The sequence below is a fragment of the Pseudophryne corroboree genome, chromosome 1, assembly GCF_028390025.1.
Source record: "Pseudophryne corroboree isolate aPseCor3 chromosome 1, aPseCor3.hap2, whole genome shotgun sequence".
Classification (NCBI taxonomy): Eukaryota; Metazoa; Chordata; class Amphibia; order Anura; family Myobatrachidae; genus Pseudophryne; species Pseudophryne corroboree.
In genome coordinates this window covers 1,193,785,139-1,193,798,327 of record NC_086444.1, presented here as the reverse complement: position 1 = coordinate 1,193,798,327, position 13,189 = coordinate 1,193,785,139, and the positions used below count along the sequence as shown (strand labels likewise).

The 13,189-nt window shown below is 43.2% G+C and overlaps 1 long non-coding RNA gene across 2 annotated transcripts in view; it reads right to left on the bottom strand.

The window, feature by feature from the left end:
- The window catches only part of LOC135017117 (uncharacterized), a 197,109-nt gene that overhangs the window by 62,548 nt on the left and 121,372 nt on the right, over positions 1-13,189 (bottom strand). For both annotated transcript variants that reach the window (XR_010215029.1, XR_010215069.1), the window contains one exon: positions 2,559-2,736. This is a non-coding gene — a long non-coding RNA (uncharacterized LOC135017117). The remainder of the gene's footprint in view (positions 1-2,558; positions 2,737-13,189) is intronic.

Sequence of the window (13,189 nt, the reverse complement as noted above, 5' to 3'; positions counted from 1 at the left end):
GATAAAATCGCTGGAGATAAAGTAAGAGGCCAATCAGCTCATAACTGCCATGTCACATGCTGTGTTTGAAAAGTGACAGTTAGGAGCTGGTTGGCTAGTATATTATCTCCGTCCACTTTATCTCCATCTAAAGCTTAGTAAATAGACCCCTAAGTCTTTTACAATACACATGTATCCATAATCCTGCCATTTTCAACATACAGCTGGCTTATTCATTCTATCCAGCAGTCAAAATTTGTCTTTAAAATTAAGCATGGTTGCTCAATTTCTAACAATGACCCCAATTTTAGCATTCAATAAGTTTGTTTCTGAATACGATGAGTTTCTCTTTTAATACCATATACTGTACCATTATATTGCAGTAATATTAAAACTTTATTGCACATTTTTCCTATTGGGGATATTTGTCAAAAATTGGAGTGAGATAAAGTGAAGAAAGATAACGTTTCAACCAATCAACTGCTGTCATTGTTTTAAAACACACAGCCTGTAAGATGACAGAATCTGATTGGTTGGTACTGTCCTTTATTTCTCTCTAAGCTTTGATAAATCTCCCCATAAATAACCTAATATCTAAGCACTGCAATATCTAAAACAAAAATACTATTACAATAATAAATCTACAAATATAAAAAAATCTAAAAGTAACATTTCTCTGTTGCCTAAATCATATTTTCCATATCTCATAATAGTTCAACCTCATGTTTATACTATATATGCACATGCATCAAAAACAACAATCAATATAACCCATTCAATATTATAATTTTTGGAAGCAAAGCAGTCATTCGGCATTCATGATTGTGCCCCAGGCAATGGTTCATCTAGATCTAAACTCAGTGTGGCATAGTCCCATGTCTCTATAAACAAATGAATACTCGGGAGAAAACTTGTACTCGAAAATGCATTTCTTATTCAGTTGTTAAAGGGAAGTAACAATACTGTACCATTCTCATCAAACCAAACACATTTTATCAAGTTACACTAATCAATATGCACAGTGCTACAACTAATGTCAAAGGGGGTTAAGACAGAGCAAACCAAAAAAGTTAGCAATTGGGCAAAACCATGTTGCCCTGCAGGTGGGGCAGATGTAACATGTGCAGAGAGATTTAGATTTGGGTGCAGTGTGTTCAAACTGAAATCTAATTTCCAGTGTAAAAATAAAGCAGCCAGTATTTACAAAACACAGAAACAATATAACCTACCCAAACCTAAATCTCTCTGCACATGTTACATCTGCCCCCCCATCTCTGCAGTGCAGCATGGTTTTGCCCAATTGCTAACTTTTTGTGACTTAAAATGTAGATAGTGAACTACTGCGCCCTGTGCGGCAGGAGTCGAGTTTGACTCTGGGTGTCACTCAACACCCCAAAATCAAGATATAAACAAAAAAAATTAGTGTTTCCTCAACTGCACACTGCCTACGTGTGTTAAGTCAATATGCATAATAATGGAAATAAAAAGTCAATATATTGATGACGTCAATAGTCTTTATTCAACCTCTCCCAGTCATTGTTCAATGGAATTCCCTCTGGGTAGGTCCAATGTCCCTCAAAAGACAAAAGGTGGAAGAACACTATCGTGTGATATGACTCTGGTCCAGTGATATTCAAATGTGTTTCTTTAGAGTGTGCAAAGATAGTTTGTACCGTACTCACTTCTCAATGTGTGGTTCTCCTCATATAAAGGATTCTTTTATGTTCAAAATCCTCCTGCCAGGGTGGATGGTCTCTCACAGTCCTTTACATTTCTCAGGGAGTCGTGTACAGGAAGGAAGAATAGGGAAAGAAATAACCACATTTCAATGGAACCACAGGCTGATATGTTTCATATATTCTTATACACAAATGGATATAATTAGGTGTGTGAGTACAATACGCCTAATTATATCCATTTGTGTATAAGAATATATGAAACATATCAGCCTGTGGTTCCATTGAAATGTGGTTATTTCTTTCCCTATTCTTCCTTCCTGTACACGACGTCCTGAGAAATGTAAAGAACTGTGAGAGACCATCCACCCTGGCAGGAGGATTTTGAACATAAAAGAAACATATATATGAGGAGAACCACGCACTGAGAAGTGAGTACGGTACAAACTATCTTTGCACACTCTAAAGAAACACATTTGAATATCACTGTACCAGAGACATATCACACGATAGTGTTCTTCCACCTTTTGAGGGACATTGGACCTATCCGGATGGAATTCCATTGGACAATCATTGGGAGAGGTTGAAAAAAGACTTTCCACACATTGATGTCATCAGTATATTGACTTTTTATTTCCATTATTATGCATATTGACTTAACACGCATGGTAGGCAGTGCGCTGTTGAGGAAACACTTTTTTTTTTGGTTTATATGCTAACTTTCTTGGTTTGCTAAAAACTCTGGGGGGAATTCAAATGTTTGAAAAGTCGGTTGGGTGTCTGTTTTTTCCTGTCTATTAGATAGGAAAAAACAGACTCCCGACTGACTTTTTAAACAATTGAATATCCCTCTCTGAATAACGCCCTACACTTTCAACTCAAATACTAACAATGCATTTTTACCTGCAGTTTGTGCAAGAACAAATTAACACTTTTGATGATTTCATATTCCCATATCATTTTCATCATAATGTAATTAAGAAGGCAATTAGTAAATTTTTCAACTTCCAATTAGCACTTGCTGATGGTTCGGTTTCTATTTTTTAAATGATTTTGAAGCCAGATAAGGACATCTTCAATTCTGAAAATAAAATCAGACAAAATATATTTATTTGGTGCAGCATCTGAACATATAATACTCAACCTACTGCTGCTGTAACAAGCAACTACAGTATATTACCTGGAAATATTATTGGAAACATCAAAAATATTTAGAAATACTGCAGGTATAGTAGATATTTTTTTAAATGAATAATTAAAAATGTACAAAATATATAAATATCAAATGTAATACCTATATACCTCACATCTATAAAAACCCCAAATAATGTTATTTCACTCAAGGTACTGTAATGTATGCAAAGTTTAAATCAGTATTCAATACGTGTAAAAATAAGAATTTACTTACCGATAATTCTATTTCTCGTAGTCCGTAGTGGATGCTGGGAACTCCGTAAGGACCATGGGGAATAGCGGCTCCGCAGGAGACTGGGCACAAAAGTAAAAGCTTTAGGACTACCTGGTGTGCACTGGCTCCTCCCCCTATGACCCTCCTCCAAGCCTCAGTTAGGATACTGTGCCCGGACGAGCGTACACAATAAGGAAGGATTTTGAATCCCGGGTAAGACTCATACCAGCCACACCAATCACACCGTACAACCTGTGATCTGAACCCAGTTAACAGCATGATAACAGAGGAGCCTCTGAAAAGATGGCTCACAACAATAATAATCCGATTTTTGTAACAATAACTATGTACAAGTATTGCAGACAATCCGCACTTGGGATGGGCGCCCAGCATCCACTACGGACTACGAGAAATAGAATTATTGGTAAGTAAATTCTTATTTTCTCTGACGTCCTAGTGGATGCTGGGAACTCTGTAAGGACCATGGGGATTATACCAAAGCTCCCAAACGGGCGGGAGAGTGCGGATGACTCTGCAGCACCGAATGAGAGAACTCCAGGTCCTCCTCAGCCAGGGTATCAAATTTGTAGAATTTAGCAAACGTGTTTGCCCCTGACCAAGTAGCTGCTCGGCAAAGTTGTAACGCCGAGACCCCTCGGGCAGCCGCCCAAGATGAGCCCACCTTCCTTGTGGAATGGGCTTTTACAGATTTTGGCTGTGGCAGGCCTGCCACAGAATGTGCAAGCTGAATTGTACTACAAATCCAACGAGCAATAGTCTGCTTAGAAGCAGGAGCACCCAGCTTGTTGGGTGCATACAGGATAAACAGCGAGTCAGATTTCCTGACTCCAGCCATCCTGGAAACATATATTTTCAAGGCCCTGACTACGTCCAACAACTTGGAGTCCTCCAAGTCACTAGTAGCCGCAGGTACCACAATAGGTTGGTTCAGATGAAACACTGAAAACACCTTAGGGAGAAAATGAGGACGAGTCCTCAATTCCGCCCTGTCTGAATGGAAGATCAGATAAGGGCTTTTACAGGATAAAGCCCGCCAATTCTGACACGTGCCTGGCCGAGGCCAGGGCCAACAACATGACCACTTCCCATGTGAGATATTTTAACTCCACAGATTCAAGTGGTTCAAACCAATGTGACTTCAGGAACCCCAAAACTACATTGAGATCCCAAGGTGCCACTGGAGGCACAAAAGGAGGCTGTATATGCAGTACCCCTTTTACAGACGTCTGAACTTCAGGTAGTGAAGCTAGTTCTTTCTGGAAGAAAATTGACAGGGCCGAAATTTGAACCTTAATGGACCCCAATTTTAGGCCCATAGACACTCCTGTTTACAGGAAATGCAGGAATCGACCTAGTTGAAATTCCTCCATCGGGGCCTTACTGGCCTCGCACCACGCAACATATTTTCGCCAAATGCGGTGATAATGCTTTGCAGTTACATCCTTCCTGGCTTGACCAGGGTAGGGATGACTTCATCCGGAATGCCTTTTTCCTTCAGGATCCGGCGTTCAACCGCCCTGCCGTCAAACGCAGCCGTGGTAAGTCTTGGAATAGACAGGGTCCTTGCTGGAGCAGGTCCCTTCTTAGAGGTAGAGGCCACGGGTCCTCCGTGAGCATCTCTTGAAGTTCCGGGTACCAAGTCCTTCTTGGCCAATCCGGAGCCACGAGTATAGTTCTTACTCCCCTCCGTCTTATAATTCTCAGTACTTTTGGTATGAGAGGAAGAGGAGGGAACACATACACTGACTGGTACACCAACGGTGTTACCAGAGCGTCCACAGCTATTGCCTGAGGGTCCCTTGACTGGCGCAATACCTGTCCAATTTTTTGTTTAGGCGGGACGCCATCATGTCCACCTTTGGTTTTTCCCAATGGTTTACAATCATGTGGAAGACTTCTGGGTGAAGTCCCCACTCTCCCGGGTGGAGGTCGTGCCTGCTGAAGAAGTCTGCTTCCCAGTTGTCCACTCCCGGAATGAACACTGCTGACAGTGCTATCACATGATTTTCCGCCCAGCGAAAAATCCTTGCAGCTTCTGCCATTGCCCTCCTGCTTCTTGTGCCGCCCTGTCTGTTTACGTTGGCGACTGCCGTGATGTTGTCCGACTGGATCAGCACCGGCTGACCTTGAAGCAGAGGTCTTGCTTGGCTTAGGGCATTGTAAATGGCCCTTAGCTCCAAAATATTTATGTGAAGTGATGTCTCCAGGCTTGACCACAAGCCCTGGAAATTTCTTCCCTGTGTGACTGCTCCCCAGCCTCGCAGGCTGGCATCCGTGGTCACCAGGACCCAGTCCTGAATGCCGAATCTGCGGCCCTCTAGAAGATGAGCACTCTGCAACCACCACAGAAGAGACACCCTTGTCTTTGGTGACAGGGTTATCCGCTGATGCATCTGAAGATGCGATCCAGACCATTTGTCCAGCAGGTCCCACTGGAAAGTTCTTGCGTGGAATCTGCCGAATGGAATTGCTTCGTAGGAAGCCACCATTTTTCCCAGGACCCTTGTGCACTGATGCACTGACACTTGTCCTGGTTTTAGGAGGTTTCTGACTAGTTCGGATAACTCCCTGGCTTTCTCCTCCGGGAGAAAAAAACGTTTTCTGGACTGTGTCCAGGATCATCCCTAGGAATAGAAGGCGTGTCGTCAGGATCAGCTGCGATTTTGGAATATTGAGAATCCAACCGTGCTGCCGCAGCACTATCTGAGATAGTGCTACCCCGACTTCCAACTGTTCCCTGGATCTTGCCCTTATCAGGAGATCGTCCAAGTAAGGGATAACTAAAACTCCCTTCTTTCGAAGGAGTATCATCATTTCGGCCATTACCTTGGTAAAGACCCGGGGTGCCGTGGACAATCCAAACGGCAGCGTCTGAAACTGATAGTGACAGTTCTGTACCACAAACCTGAGGTACCCTTGGAGAAGGGTAAATTGGGACATGTAGGTAAGCATCTTTGATGTCCAGAGAGACCATATAGTCCCCTTCTTCCAGGTTTGCAATCACTGCTCTGAGTGACTCCATCTTGAATTTGAACCTTTGTATGTAAGTGTTCAAGGATTTTAGATTTAAAATTGGTCTCACCGAGCCGTCCGGCTTCGGTACCACAAATAGTGTGGAATAGTACCCCTTTCCCTGTTGCAGGAGGGGTACCTTGATTATCACCTGCTGGGAATACAGCCTGTGAATGGCTTGCAATACTGTCTCCCTGTCTGAGGGAGACGTCGGTAAAGCAGACTTTATGAAACGGCGAGGGGGAGACGTCTCAAATTTCTTGAGACGGGCCCCCACCGTGCCTGAGACCGCTTGTAAAGCCCCAGCGTCATGCTGAGGACTTTGCGGAGGCGGGAGAGGGCTTTTGTTCCTGGGAATTGGCTGTTTGCTGCAGCCTTTTTCCTCTCCCTCTGCCACGGGGCAGAAATGAGGCGCCTTTTGCCCGCTTGCCCTTATGGGGCCGAAAGGACTGCGCCTGATAATACGGCGTCTTCTTAGGTTGAGAAGCTACCTGGGGTAAAAATGTGGATTTTCCAGCCGTTGCCATGGCCACCAGGTCTGTTAGACCTACCCCAAATAACTCCTCCCTTTTATAAGGCGATACTTCCATATGCCTTTTGGAATCAGCATCACCTGACCACTGTCTTGTCCATAACCCTCTTCTGGCAGAAATGGACAGTGCACTTACTCTTGATGCCAGTCGGCAAATATCCCTCTGTGCATCACGCATATATAGAAATGCATCTTTTAAATGCTCTATAGTTAGTAATATACTGTCCCTATCTAGGGTATCAATATTGTCAGTCAGGGAATCCGACCAAGCCACCCCAGCACTGCACATCCAGGCTGAGGCGATTGCTGGTCGCAGTATCACACCCGTGTGAGTGTATATACATTTTAGGATATTTTACTGTTTTCTGTCAGCAGGTTCCTTAAGGGCGGCCGTATCCGGGGACGGTAGTGCCACCTGTTTAGACAAGCGTGTGAGCGCTTTATTCACCCTAAGGGGTGTTTCCCAACGTGCCCTATCCTCTGGCGGGAAGGGGTATGATGCTAATAACTTTTTAGGAATTAACAGTTTTTATCGGGGGAAACCCACGCATCATCACACATTTAATTCCTCAGATGCAGGAAAAACTACAGGCAGTTTTTTCTCACCCAACATAATACCCTTTTTAGTGGTACTGGTATTATCAGAAATGTGTAAAAACATTTTTCATAGCCTCAATCATGTAACGTGTGGCCCTACTGGAAGTCATATTCGTCTCTTAATCGTCGACACTGGAGTCAGTATCCGTGTCGGCGTCTGTATCTGCCATCTGCGGTAACGGGCGTTTTTGAGCCCCAGATAGCTTTTGAGACACCTGGACAGGCACAGGCTGAGTCGCCGGCTGTCTCATGTCATCAATCTTTTGTAAAGAGCTGACACTGTCACATAATTCCTTCCATAAGCTCATCCACTCAGGTGTCGACTCCCTAGGGGGTGACATCTCTGTTACAGGCAATTGCTCCGCCTCCACCTCATTTTCCTCCTCATACATGTCGACACAACGTACCGACACACAGCACACACACAGGGAATGCTCTGATAGAGGACAGGACCCCACTAGCCCTTTGGGGAGACAGAGGGAGAGTATGCCAGCACACACCAGAGCGCTATATATATATACAGGGATAACCTTATATAAGTGTTTTTCCCCTTATAGCTGCTGTATTGTTATACTGCGCCTAATTAGTGCCCCCCTCTCTTTTTTAACCCCTTTCTGTAGTGTAGTAACTGCAGGGGAGAGCCAGGGAGCTTCCCTGCAACGGAGCTGTGAGAGAAAATGGCACCAGTGTGCTGAGGAGTTAGGCTCCGCCCCCTTCTCGGCGGCCTTTTCTCCCGTTTTTCTGTGGAATCTGGCAGGGGTTAAAATTCATCCATATAGCCCTGGGGGCTATATGTGATGTATTTTCGCCAGCCAAGGTGTTTTTATTGCTGCTCAGGGCGCCCCCCCCCTAGCGCCCTGCACCCTCAGTGACCGAAGTGTGAAGTGTGCTGAGGAGCAATGGCGCACAGCTGCAGTGCTGTGCGCTACCTTGGTGAAGACAGGATGTCTTCTGCCGCCGATTTTTCCGGACCTCTTCTTGCTTCTGGCTCTGTAAGGGGGCCGGCGGCGCGGCTCTGGGACCGAGCTCCGAGGCTGGGCCTGTGTTCGGTCCCTCTGGAGCTAATGGTGTCCAGTAGCCTAAGAAGCCCAATCCACTCTGCACGCAGGTGAGTTCGCTTCTTCTCCCCGTAGTCCCTCGATGCAGTGAGCCTGTTGCCAGCAGGTCTCACTGAAAATAAAAAACCTAAAACTAAACTTTCACTAAGAAGCTCAGGAGAGCCCCTAGTGTGCACCCTTCTCGGCCGGGCACAAAAATCTAACTGAGGCTTGGAGGAGGGTCATAGGGGGAGGAGCCAGTGCACACCAGGTAGTCCTAAAGCTTTACTTTTGTGCCCAGTCTCCTGCGGAGCCGCTATTCCCCATGGTCCTTACGGAGTTCCCAGCATCCACTAGGACGTCAGAGAAAATGCCATAACAATCGATTGAAAACAGGAACCATAATCCCCAACTCCTCTTGAAAACAAAATGTCAAAAAGGACTGAGAATAGTATCACATTGTGAGATGAGAACACTTCTGTACAAAGCTGGGTTACCTATTATAATGTAACTGACCCAACTTCCCCAGTCTGACATTACGCCCATACACACTGAGCGATTTTGAGCTGAAAGCTGCTCACTTTTGGTGTTTTGAGCTGCTTTCAGTGTATGCCCCGGCGATGAGCGCTGATGCGCGCCCCTGCATCATCGCTGGTGGCCGCCGTTTATCTGCTGATGTTACCAGCAGATGAACGGCAGGGTGAACGGCTTTCCATGGCGTCTTGCTATGGAAAGCCGTTCACCCCCGCTGACATCGCTGGGCAGGGGGGAAAATCGCTCAGTGTGTATGCACTGAGCGATTTACAGCTCAGCGATGTCAGCAATCATCGCTGTGCATACACGCTGGCCAAAAACGCAAAGACCTATAGTCTGGTGCTATTTACTATATTTAAAGTGGGACCCCTCATTATAGCAAATTGCCCAATCTATAGAACTAGTGTAAGTTTCTTATTTGCGAGTAACAGGTTTGCATTTATTTATATTTCTAAGTTTTGCTAAGTTTTGTTATACACATTACTGTATGTTGATGATGATGACTGGTCTATCTTTTGAACTGCCCATCTTCTAAGGTACATGTAAACTTTATGCCTACAACTGAGCCAACAAATGACTAATATTCTACATTTTTCAAAAAATTAAATAACCTTGGTTCTCATTATTGTAGACCTCAGGATGCTGCAAAACATACTTAGAAATTGTTTGCACAGTTAATCTGTAGAGTTTATCATAAAGACCATACAAGTGTACAGTGAATGGAAATGTTTTCCCTCCTACCTAAAATTCTCTGTTTTGGCTGTAATTCAGCTATCACAGGATTGGAACGAGTCCATAAGTTTCCTTTTTGTATGTTTCATTTAAACTCTATGACAGATGTAGCCTTTTGCATTTGCTATTAGAATATTGTGCTAAAGGTTTGTATGCTTTGCCACTGATCCCCTTTTCTGATAAATGACAAACAAATATGCTGAAAAAATATGATTATAGGCTAATTAAAAATCATTAAAATGATTCACTTGTGAAATTGTTTATATATTATAATATGTGTAATTGCTTTTGGACAGAATACATTGCACACCAAAAGATTAATGCTATCTTGCCAAGAGCTAAATTGTACATCCCAGCGAGAATATATTATTAGAGATGAGCAAAATAATAGCAATTTGATTTGCAGATCAGTTGGTAACTTTATGCCCACTGCTAATTTTTTTGAAAACCAACAAGCAAAATGATAACCTTTATGAGATGTTGAAAACATGTCTCAACATGGTGTATTCAGATTGGCCAATTTAATTTAATGTTCTCCCTTTAATGTTCTCACTCAAGGGTATAAATAGAGCTGGATGCAGTGATTAGGCTGATGGAATTCAACGGTGATGAATTATTTGCAAATCTCTCCCAAATCATAACAAAATTGGCAAATTTATAATGCTCAATTGAGAGATCGGAATGCAAAAAATCCAAATATCAACAAATGTTGATTGTAAATCGCTACAGGAATGGATCTTACAGCCTCTCAGTTATTCATTCTTCCTGAAATGCATTAGGGAAAACAGCTGTGGAGGGTCTTTGTGATTATGGGGGAAATGTATCAAACTGCCTGAGAAGGCCGGTGGAAATGTTGCCTATACCAACCTATCCATTTTATAAAATGTACTTGATAAATGTAAACTAAAATCTGATTGGATGCTATTGGCAACCTTTCCCCTGATGCCCTTTAGAAGATTTAATACATATCCCATTGGACAACATATCCTTGGGTGTCCTGCACTCACATCAATGAATTAAATCAACGGTGGGGTGCGCCCAATGGATGCCACCATTGCCAGTGGGTCCACAAATATAAATACAGTTCCATTAATATGGAGGGGCACTCTCATACAATAAGAGATAGTCCAGAGTGATCATTCAAACTTGCAGATTTATGGCTTTAATGTGTCGACGTTTCGATTCAAACAGAATCTTTCTCAAGACAAGCCTTCACAACAATCAGTAATAGTGTTTCCAAAAGACAGCATAGAGTCAGTATTAGCACCATTCCGGCGGCTCCTGATACCCATGGGGCAAAATTAAACAAGAATCCACATGATACGTGTCCATCAAATGGTCAATGAGTCAAAAACAGCATATGTCATCAAGTCAAAACTGCATTGCACAGGTCACAACGAGTGTCCATGCCACCATGCTCACCTAGCCGGAGCTCATTGGACAACATATTTATCCCCCTCATCTTACCCGCGAATGGGTTGCTGCAACCCGTGAATGGGAGCATATGCACCTATACAATTCTGTGGATTGAGGGTGCTTGTGCAGTGTACATGCACATCCAATGGCATGCTAATCATGGCAAATGAGTCGCGTTTGCCGAGATTAGTTTATAAAATGAGCTGGCACTCATCTGTAGTTGCCCAGACTTCTGTACAGTTGGCTTCTGTGATATCTCATTAAACATAGCAACCAGAGTTGTTTAATTCTATGGATAGTCCTGACATTATAATCAGACAACATAAAGAGGGGGCCTAAAAGAGACACCCTGTATATGAGATACCATGTGTGAGCACAACAGTTGGAATTAAACACCTTGACCACTTGCCCGGAACTCTGGGAAACTCAGGAATTAGGGTGACCGTCTCCTGTGTCCTGTAAAAGTGGAAAAATGCAGGTGCATACTTTAAAAACTAAGCTCTGCTAATCAGAATAATTACAATAAACTCTGCAATATAACAAAGTAAATTTGAGGTGCTAAGCATCATTTTGCCCACTAACACTAATGTCCAAGTTGAGGACACAGGACCCGCAGGACTGCACAAGCCAACCAACCCAGTACATCACACTAGTAAGAGTTTTAAGTGTTAAAAGGTGTTACAGAAGCAGGTGCTAGGTGTTGGGTGTGTCACATAATTGAGATAGAATAGTTAGAGTGTTTAAATGTTTTACATTAGTATTAGGGCCCCACCCGATGAGGTCATCTGGTTGTGGTTGGGTGCGGGGGAGGGGGTGGGGGTGGGCATATTTTTGACCAAAATTACAATAAACACCTCAAACTTACTGCAGAGTTTATTATAATTATTGCAAAAAGCAGTGTTTAGTATTTAGAGTGTGCACCTGCATTTCTCTTTTTTCTGTGAGGAACTACAAGTCTCCGCATGGTAGCACCTTTCATTATGTTTAGAAATAGGGTGCACAGTCCAAGCCACGCCCTCCCCTCCATATACCGTGCAAAAGTGGGCCATTCTTCCTTAACTCAGCATCCTCCAGGGCTTACCGGGGTAAGTGGACAGGGCAAAGAGGTATGAAGTTGTGATTCACTTTGAATCATGTAATCATGGCCCTACCTCCAGCTATAAAAATTTGGAAATTGCGGTAAACATCTTCTGGATGTGGCCATGATGACAGGATTCACGGCACCCAACCTGGCCTGTCATCTCCTAGGAACTCCCACAGAGGAACTTGCCAGAGTCTGCAAGTATATTACAACTGCTAGCACTCTAATATCTGCTCCAGGGCAAATGTCTGACTGTAAAGTTTAATTAATAGATGATCAGATTCAGGTAAATTTGCTTCATGTGACTTACGATGTACTAAGCCCAGGAGTGTGATAAAGTGGAGAGAGATAAAGTAGCAGCCAATCAGCTCCTAAATGCCATTTTTCTAGCACAGCCTGTAACATGGCAGTTAGGAACTGATTGGCTGGTATTATATCTCCATCCACTCCATCTAAGGCTTAGTACATCTTGCCTTTAGGCCATAGTGGGGGTGCTAATAATGTAATGTTTATGGTGTAGATGAGAGGCTTGGCTTTGCTGAAACATGAACACACCCGAACTTTGGAGTTCTGAGTCAAACTGATTCATTGTTCTGTTCACTTTGGGGTTTCGGAGTCCTGGTTTTTAGAGGTTAATAATGCAGTTTGGATCTTTGCATTACATGTGTGGGATAATTATGTAAAGAAAAGGCTATTTGAGGAGGCTATTTATTAAATATGGCTATTATTGTTGTAGTGTTGGGCTGTTTTTGGATTTGGGGGTATACAGCATTTACTAAAAGTTGATTTGTCAATGTTTGCTCGATTTTGTGTTTAAGGGTCTAAATCACATATTTGCCAACAGATGAATTTTTACATTGTTTACAAAGAAAAATGTCAACAATTATCTGTTAGTAAATGTGGACTATAGACCCTGAAACACAAAATAGACCCAACATCGACCAAAAATCGAACATCAACCAAAATGTACTTTTAGTAATTATACCCCTTGGCGTTAGTATTTGCTCATTTCTTAGCTTTCCAGTGCCTTTGTAGATGCGCAGGCTGAGCTGCTTTCCCAGGATGCAGAGGGCTCTCCAGTAGCAAGTGAGACTGCAACTGCTAATTTATGCTCGCCCAGACAACACCCTCTATACGACCATGACATGCCTGCGTTTAGCCGAT